This window comes from Petaurus breviceps, unplaced genomic scaffold, assembly GCF_028583685.1.
Source record: "Petaurus breviceps papuanus isolate PSGF00001 unplaced genomic scaffold, PetGlider_PUasm1.0 189, whole genome shotgun sequence".
In the NCBI taxonomy this organism is placed as follows: domain Eukaryota; kingdom Metazoa; phylum Chordata; class Mammalia; order Diprotodontia; family Petauridae; genus Petaurus; species Petaurus breviceps.
In genome coordinates, this window is record NW_027185809.1 from 9,027,817 (window position 1) to 9,037,637 (window position 9,821).

Consider the following 9,821-nt stretch of genomic DNA (forward strand, 5'->3'; position numbering starts at 1 on the left):
AGGTAATTTTTTGGGTTAAAACATCATCAAATTTTTAAGAAAGTTCATGGAACAAAGATTAAAAACCACTGATCTAGGCAGATGAATAGAGATAGATAGAGCAATAGATAGAGAATTTATTAAGCACTTATCATGTGCTTAATTCTAAATACTAGGGACAAAATATAGCACCAAACAAGGCAGCCCCTTTCCTGGAGGAGCTTACATTATGATGAGGGAACAAGGGATCGGTAACATTATGTTTCCATAATGTGATATAATTTGGAGTTGGTGGCCTAGAAGTGAGGTAGAGGCCTGGCTCAGGGCAAAATAAGGTAAAAGCTCATCTTCAGAGTCCGTGGTGGTTCCAGGGCTTTTATACAATTCAGGTTGCATGTCTATATTTAGGTATCTGAGGCATACAAGGCACCATACTAAACACTGGAGTTGGAAAAGACAGAATAAAAAAATGTATACAATGTGCAAATATTGTATAGGTCATTGTTGGAAGGATAAAGAACTGTCCCTCGAAGTTTATAACCAGGTAAGGGATTATGGTTCTGTAAACTTCAAAAATGTATTAATGCAGATCACAATCAATCTATGCCTACTCAACCTGTGTGGTTCATGTCCATGTTACTCCCTGTGATTTATTCAGTATTATGGAGGTCTTCTTATTTCTTTTTTTAAAAAAGAGCTTTAATCTATTTACTTTTAGTTTTCAACATTCATTTTCACAAGATTTTGAGTTATAAATTTTTCCCCGTCTTTCTACTTCCCTCACCCCAAGATAGCAAGCCTACTGAATACTCCTTCCCCCAATCTACTCTCTCTTACATCTTCCCTAACTTTCTAGTAGAGCAAGTTGGATTTCTATATCCCATTGCCTGTATATCTTATTTCAAAATGGCATGCAAAAAACAATTTTTTTAGCATTTGTTTTCAAAACATTGATTTCCAGATTCTTTCCCTTCTTTCCTCCTCACCCACCCCCACTGAGAAGACAAGCAATTCAATACAGGTTGTACATGTGTAGTTATGAAAAACATTTCCATAGTAGTTATATTGTGAAATACGAACTATATTTCCCTCCATCCTATCCTGCCCCCCACTTATTCTATTTTCTACTTTGACACTATCCCTTTTCAAAAGTGTTTGCTTCTAACTACCCTCTCCCCCAATCTGCCCTCCCTTCTATTCTCCCCCCCACCAATTCCTTCCCTTCCACTTTCCTGTAGGGTAAGACACCAAAATGAGTGTGTATGTTCTTCCCTCCTTAAACCAAATTCAACGAAAGTAAGATTGAGCCATTCCCTTTCACCTTCCTGCTCTTCCCCTCCATTGTAACAGTTTTCTCTTGCCTCTTTTATATGAGATAATTTACCCTATTTCTATCTCTCCCTTTCTCCTTTTCCCATTATATTCCTCTCTCACCCCTTATTTTATTTTTTGGATATCATCCCTTTCTATTAAACTCATCGTGTGCCCTATGTCTACATGTACACACATGTACACACACTCACATATGTATTTATACACATATATACCATCCTATACATACATACAAATGTATGTATGTATATATATATAGATATTCATATATCTATATATATATATATACCCTTCAACTATCATACTGAGAAAGGTTTCATGAGTTACAATTATTGTTTTTCCACGTAGGAATGTAAATAGTTTGACTTTGATAAGTTCCTTATTATTTATTTTCCCTGTTTCCTTCCCACGCTTCTCTTTTTTCTTGTATCTGAAAGTCAAATTTTCTGTTCAGCTCTGGTTTTTTCATCAAGAATGCTTGAAAGTCTTCTATTTCACTGAATGACCATGTTTTCCCTTGAAGCATTATACTCAGTTTTGCTGGGTAGGTGATTCTTGGTTTTAATCCTAGCTCCTTTGATATCCAGAATATCATATTCCAAGCCCTTCAATCCCTTAATGTAAAAGCTGCTAGATCTTGTGTTATCCTGATTGTGTTTTCACAATATTCAAATTCTTTCTTCCTGACTGCTTGTAATATTTTCTCCTTGACCTGGGAACTTTGAAATTTGGCTATGATATTCCTAGGAGTTTTCTTTTTGGAATATTTTCAAGAGGCAATTAGTTAATTCTTTCAATTTCTATTTTGCCCTGTTGTTCTAGAATATCAGGACAATTTTCCTTGAGAATTTCTTGAAGGATGATTTCTAGGTTCTTTTCTTGATCATGGCTTTCAGTGAGTCTAATAATTTTTTAAAATTATCTCTCCTGGATCTATCTTCCAGGTCAGTGTTTTTCCAATGAGATATTTCATATTGCCTTCTATTTTTTTCATTTGTTTGGATCTGTTTTACAGTATATTAATTTCTCATAAAGTCATTAGCTTTGAAGGAATTATTTTCTTTCTTGTGAGTTTTTGAAATTCCTTTACCATCTGGCTAATTTGTTTTTTTTCTTTTTTTTTTTTAAGCGATCAGGGTTAAGTAACTTGCTCAAGGTTACATGGCCAGTTATATCTGGGTGTGGTGCTAAGTATCTGAGCCCAGATTTGATCCCCAAGTCATCCTGACACTGGAGCCAGTGCTCTTACTCGCTGAGCCACCTAATTGCCCCTAAGCAATTGGGGTTAAGTAACTTGCTAAAGGTTACACGGCCAGGTGTTTCTGGGTGGGTGCTAAGTGTCTGAGCCCCGATTTGATCCCCAGGTCATCCCGACACTTGAGCCGGTGCTCTTACCTGCTGTGCTACCTGGCTGCCCCCAATTTGTTTTTTTTTAAGGCATTTTTCTCTTCATTGGCTTTTTGGGCCTCTTTTGCCATTTGAGTTAGTCTATGTTTTAAGGTGTTATTTTCTTCAGTGTTTTTTGGGTCTCCTTTAGCAGGCTATTGATTCACTTTTCATGATTTTCTTGCTTCACTCTCATTTCTCTTCCCAATTTTTCCTCCACTTCTCTTACTTGATTTTCAAAATCCTTCTTGAGCTCCTCCATGACCTGTAACCAATACATATTTTTCTTGGAAGCTTTTGATGCAGGATTTTACTTTGCTGTCTTCTTCTGGATCCATGTTTTTCATCCTTTTTGTCCTCAAAAAAGGATTCTATGGTCTGATTGTGCTTCCTCTGCTTGCTCATCTTGCCAGCTAATTATTTGACTTTTGAGCTCTTTGCCATGGTAGAACTCTGCTTCCAGAATGGTGAGAGAGAGCTTTTTCCCAAATCACTGGGGTTTTCACAGTTGCCAGAGCTATGAGGATGGTGCCCTCTCTCCAGACCCTATAAGCTCTGGCACTATGGCTACACACCGCAGGACTACTACCCAAGACTGGGACCCAGATCCAATCTGGTCAAAGCAAGAGCCATTATCCTCTGAATGGTCACTTGGTTCCCCTATGATCTCCAAGACAGGAGCTCCAGAGGCAGCCACTCAGCAGTGGCACATCACCACCTCTTGCCATGGGTGTAGGGGCTATACTGTACTCTTCAGTCACCTAGTTCCAACAGAGTTCCCCACTGACCTTTTACTTTCTCTTTGGTGTTTATAGGTTGACAAGTCTGGAAACTACCACAGCTGCCAATGATTCACTCCCTTGAAGTCTGCTGTGGCCAGTCTGTACTCCTGGTTGGGGAAGTCCTAGGCTGGTGCAGCTCACATGGGACTTTGCTTGGCTCCCAACTTGGTGTGGTAGACCCTTCCTGCTGGCCTGCCAGACTGCCTTGAGTCGGAGATTTGTTTCTCTCTGTCACTTTGTGGGTTCTGTAGCTCTAAAATTTGTTTGGAGTCATATTTTACATATGATCGTTGCAGCAGGAACTCAGCCAAGTCCCTGCTTTTACTTTGGCATCTTGCCTCCACCCCCCCTTCTTTTTTTATTTCTAAAATAAATTTTATTGATGTCTTATGTTTTATTTTAATCACCAAATTTTTTCCCCAAGAATCACTACCCTTCATCCTTGAAGAAATCCATTCCATATAACAGATATCTTTAAAAGAAAAAGAAGAGAAAAAAACAGGAAAACTGATCAATACATCTCAAAAAATTGAAAATATGTGTCACATACCACATAAATGGCTCTGCACCTCTTCAGAAGGGATGGGATAGAAATGTCTTCTCAGATCTCTTCTTTGGAGCCATCCTGTTTTTTTTTTTTAACATAATATTGTGACATTCAGTTTTTATTGTTTTTTAATTGTCATTTGTTTTTACATTGTTTTAATCATTGTACATATTGTTTTCTTGACACTGCTCACTTAAACCTGCATCAATTTATGTAAATCTATGTTACTTTGTGTTCATCAACTTTGAAATTTTTGGTAGCATGAAAATATTCCTTTACTTTCATGTACTGCACTTTATATAGCCATTTCCCAATCATTGGATATCTGTTTTTTTTCCTAATTCTTTACAAAATGTGTTCCTGTAAACATCCTGGGGTATATGAAGACTTTTTTTTCCTCATAGGTGGTAAAGGTCTTCTTTTATTTAGGTCTTTTTCATTTTTTTTCATTTTGCAAGCATGAATGCCATATATGAGCTAGCTATCTATTACAGCTCACTCAGTACATAACTGCTCCCCTCCCATCATATAGCTGCTCAATTTTATAACACTACTTGAATCTACATCTTCATTGAAAATATGGAAATATGCTCCAGATTACTTGTGTTCACCATGTGACTCTCAGTTGTCCTTTGGGTAGCCCAAACATCTTTGATTCTCATGACATTGAAGTATCCAAGATTTGCCACCATACAGCTTTACTAGGAGAACATTTTTTAAAGACTTTTTTCTTTTGGTCAGAGAGTATAATGCCAAGCAAACGCAACTTCCAAAGGTTCAAAATACCAGCATAGGTGCTCTCCATTTTATTCAGTGACAAGAATAGAGAAAATTAAAATATAGCATAATTCAAAATACAGCATTCTCCAAGTGTAATTCAATAATTTCCAAGTACTACTCCACCCCTGGGACATACATTCCTTTAGTCAATCCCAAAGACCCTCTTCTCAAATGGAGATTAGTTTCCAATCATAAACAAAGTACATTCATTTGGTCATTCACAGAGCACAAAAAAGTAAAAAGTTTCCCACACCTGGATCACAACTGAATAGGCCATCTACCCCTGAGTTATAACAAGCTTAAGATATCATCACAGCATTTAATACCCAAAGAGAGATCTTTTCTTCATCTTGAACTGAGGCAAGCACTCAGCAATCTCTGTTCCTGCGGAGACAAAGCTTAACAAGGCCACAAGATATATTGCCAGTGTCCTCATTAATTCATTCTCTGTATGCAGAACAGTCCTAAGACCCCTGAAAACATCAGCAAGACCCTATTCCAGGATTTCTGTAAACATACAACAAGAAAATCCTTCTTCAGGGCTTCTGAACCAACAGCAAGGTTTCAGGACCTCTGCAACAACAGCAACGTCCTTCATCAGTGGATGCAATTCACTCTGTCTGCAAAACAGTCTCTGGACCCCTGAACCAACAGCAAGGTTCCAGGACCTCTGCAACAACAGCACTGTCCTTTACCAACAGATGAATCTGGCAAAACAATATCAAAACAGACAAAGTACCGTCATCACAGCCATGTCTCCTCAGTCCTTGGCAGCTCTGGGTGGCAGCTCTCAAAAGTCCTGGGCAACTCGAATTGGCCTTCAGCAATCCTCTCTGTCTGCCACTGAAATGCTGCTTCCAAAAATTCTTCTGCTTCTCTTCCTTTGCTTATGCCTCTCTAAATCCATGGCACCAGCTCCTTCCAGTTCAGTCCTCTCTTTTCACATTAACAAGTCCATCCCACAAGCGGGATTCACAAGCTCTGGGTTTTAACACTCGACCTGGAAACCAAGCCAATACAGGGGGATCTTTAAATTCCATTACTATTACAGGGAGCAACTCAAAAGTCCCTTTCAGTTTCTAAATCATTCTTTCCCTCTTATTAAATTCTTTGCTCAGTTGCTGTTCGTATCCCAGACATATATATCGATGAACCCACTCAGTAAATTGTCCATTGAAATACATGTCATAGTCTAGATAACAGGCAGCTTAGTGGAGCAGTGGATAGATTGATAGGCCTGGAGCCAGGAAGACTCATCTTCCTGAGTTCAAATCTGGCCTCTGACAACTTACTAATTGTGTGACTCTAGGCTAATCACAACCCTGTTTGTCTCAGTTTCCACATCTGTGAAATGAGAAGGAAATGACAAACCAGTCCAGTATCTTTGCCAAGAAAACCCTAAATGAGGGCATAAAGTGTTGGACACAACTGAAATAAGTAAACAACAATAGTCTGAACAACACGCATTTAAAAAATTCATACAATTCTTGTATGAATTATTAGAGTGATCTTTTAAAAATAATCATAGATTTTATTGAGGTCTTGTAATATTTATGGAACTTGATAAAAAATCATCACAATATCATCTCCTAGTAGAAGCATCTGGAGCACTTCATCATACGTGAACCCCTTTTCTTTTCAGAGAGCACCGCAGGCATCCTCAAGCAAACACATCTTGCAAATTATATCTCCCTCATTTATGGCCCTATTCATGCTAATAAGAAGGCCCTTGAACTGAATTCACAGTGGATGTATTTATCAAGAAATCTATTATGCTTCTAAAATATCCATGAGACATTTTTTCTTGGAGGAGAGTTTTTAAAGCTGTATTTTGTTCTACTGAGTCAAAGCATTTTTTTTTTGGTTTGTTTTAAAATAATCAACATACAGTGAGCAGTAAAATAACCTGTACTTTTTCAGCCAAAGGACACACAAGCATCTGAATTCTTAATACAAGTATCTATTATCTAAGTATGATTAGTCTGTTAGCCAGGGGTGATTGAAAAGCCTTCACGCCTGATCATCTTGTGAAATTCCTGTCCATGTCTTTCTAAAAGTCTCATGAAACACATTGAAAGTCATCTATAGTGAAAAGGGTAGGAGCTATGATTACATTAGCTAATCAAGCTCCCAGGTGATATAATACTCTCTGTCAGTGCAAGTCAGCACATTTTATCGAATTTATACTCTAAAGAAGTTACCTGGGGCACTGAGATGTTAAGAGACTTGCTCAGTGTCACACAGCCAATATGTGTCATAGATGAGAATTAAAACTAGGTCTTCGTGTTCCCAAGAACAGTTCTCTAACCATAATAATTTGAAATACAATGAAAATAAATACAACTGAATACAAAGTACTTAAATACAAGGAAATTGGGGAGGGAGGACATGCACATTTGAAGGTATCCAGAAAAGCTTCATGTAGATGGAAATGTTTAAGTGGTAACTTGAAAGAAGCAAGGGGGTCTATGATGCAGAGGTAAGGAGGAAGTGCTTTGCAGGTATGGAAAATAGTGCAGAGAAAGGAAATGTAGTGTGAGGAATAGAGGGAAGGTCAATTTAGGTGTGTGTGTGGGAGGGGAAAGACAGACAGAGAGACAGAGAGAGCGACAGAGACAGAGAGAAAGAAAAGGAGGCAAGAAATAATAAATAATGGGGCAATGGAGTTAGGGCTGAGTTTTTAAGGATTTTAAAAGCTAGAGTCTATTATTTTTCCCTAGTGACAATAGAAGGCCATTGGAGTTTAGTGAGGAAGGTAGTGATAGGCTCAAATCTGTGATTTAGGAAAGTTCTTTGGTGGTTGTGTAGCAGATGGATGGATCAGAATTTGGGAATATAAGTCCGGGAAGCTAAAGTAATGGGGGCCCAAACAAATTGTCATATAACTAGAGAGAAGGGAGGGTGTAATGGGAACGGGATTTTGAAGATCTTCCCTGCCCCTTAATAGACCTCGGGGGAAGTTTGAAATCCTCCCCTGCTTTGAAAGTAAACTCAGCACCCTAATAGGCTGAATATAATTACATGGAGCCTAAGGTGGGAGAGGTTTACTGAAGGGAAGCAGAGCCCACAGGAAGCTAGGAGTCAGAGCTAGAGAGAAAGTGGGAGAGAGAGGTGCTTAGGCTAGGAGATAGAGAGGTTTGTGAGTAAATATTGATCTAATATTGGTTTGTGTGAAGGCTATAGGATGCTGTGACTCTCCGTGTTATTATGGCTTCTTAATGTCTTTGGTACTATGATGGAACCGGCTTACTGTTTTTGGTATCGGGTTTTCTGGCTTCTAAGTAAATGTTTCAGTTTGGTCTTCCATCTGGAGAATCTGTTATATTTTGTGATATAATGTCATCTGATTTTTATAGTTAAACAGTCTTTATCGTGATTGTGGGTGCTGTTAATATTACATTGGTGCTACAAAGGCGATATGATAGATGTTGTAGAGGTAGAGAGAGAGAGAGTAAGGAATTGAGTATAACACCAAGATTATCAACCTGGAAGTCTAAAAAATTTGAATAATGGTTATTTTGAGGAAAGATAAGTTAAATTTTTAATATACATATACATTTGATATGTCACTACGATATCTTGTTTGAAATGTTTAACGAATTTTTGATAATGTGGGACTGGAACTCAGATATGAAATTGAGACTGAGTATATAGATCTATGAGTTGTCTATGTAGAGATAATTCAACTCAGGAGCTGATGAGGTCACTTGGGGGAGAGTGTAAAAAGAGAAGAGAATCAGGCCCAAGACAGAACCTTGAGGAGTACCCACCAATAGAAGGTGGGATGGAGATGATAAAGCAGCTGAGGAGACTGAGGAGTAGACTGGTAGAGTTAGAAGAACAAGAAAGTAGTGTCACAGAAACTCAAAGAAGAGAAAGTGTAAAGGAGGAAAGAATAGTAAATAGTGTCAAATGCATTACATAGGTCAAGAAAACATCCTATTTTCTCTTTGTTTTAAGACACCACTCTCTTCTGGTTTTCATCCTATCTATCTCCTTTGCTGAATCTGCTTCTAGATCATGTCATTTAACCATAGGTGCCCTTCAAGGTTTGGCCTGGGTCTCCCTTTTTCCCCCTCATACTGTTTCATTTGGTGGATCTCATCTACTCATAGATTTAATTAACATTTCTGTGCTTGTGATACTCAAATCTATCTACCCTGCCTCAAATTCTCTATTGACCTCCAATCTTGTATCTCCAACACGTATCAGACATCTCAAACTGGATGTCCAGTTAGACATCTGAAATTTAATATGTCCAAAGTAGAACTCGTTATCTTTCCCCCTAGACACTTTGCCCCTACCTCATCTGTTACTATAGAGGGCGATACCATCTCTCCAATCCCTGGGGCTCACAACCTAGGAGTCAGCCTCAGACTCCTTAATATATTTCACCCCACATATCTAAGCTCTAGTTGAGGTATACAAATTTCACCTTTGCAACTTCTCCCAAATAATCCCCCTTCTCTTCTTTGACACCACCACACTTCTAGTGCAGACCTTAATTACCTTCAACCTGGACTGTTGTAATAGTCCACTGGTGGGTCTGCTTGCCTCAGGTCTTGCCCTAGGTTTTTCTCCCACTGTTATCCATCCTCCAGTCATAAAGTGATTTTCACACACACACACACACACACACACACACACACACACATACACACACACACTCAATAAATCCAGTGATTCCTTTTTGTCTCTAGCACAAAATGCTCTGTTTAGCATTCAAAGTCCTTTATAATCTAACTCCTTCCTACCATTTTAGTCTTTTTACAGCTTACTTCCTAATGTCAATCCAGTAACATTGTTATCCTACTTATTCCATGAACAACACTGTACCTTTCAGCTCTGCACATTTTCTCTGTCTGTCCCTTGTCCCTGAAATGTTTTCTGCCCTCCACTTTTCCTACTGATTTCCCTGGTTTCCTTCAAGTCCCAAACAAAATTCCAGCTTTTACTGGAAGCTTTGTTTATCCCTTTTTAATTCTAGTTCCTTCCATCTTTATTTCCTATTTATA

At 38.5% G+C, this 9,821-nt stretch overlaps 1 protein-coding gene across 1 annotated transcript in view; it reads left to right on the forward strand.

Moving 5' to 3' along the window:
• SLC25A48 (solute carrier family 25 member 48) overlaps positions 1–3,867 on the forward strand; it is a 121,500-nt gene extending 117,633 nt beyond the window's left edge. The window contains exon 8 of the mRNA XM_069091881.1: positions 3,513–3,867. The gene's annotated coding sequence lies outside the window, so the exon portion shown is untranslated. The remainder of the gene's footprint in view (positions 1–3,512) is intronic.
• The last annotated feature ends 5,954 nt before the right edge of the window (positions 3,868–9,821 follow it).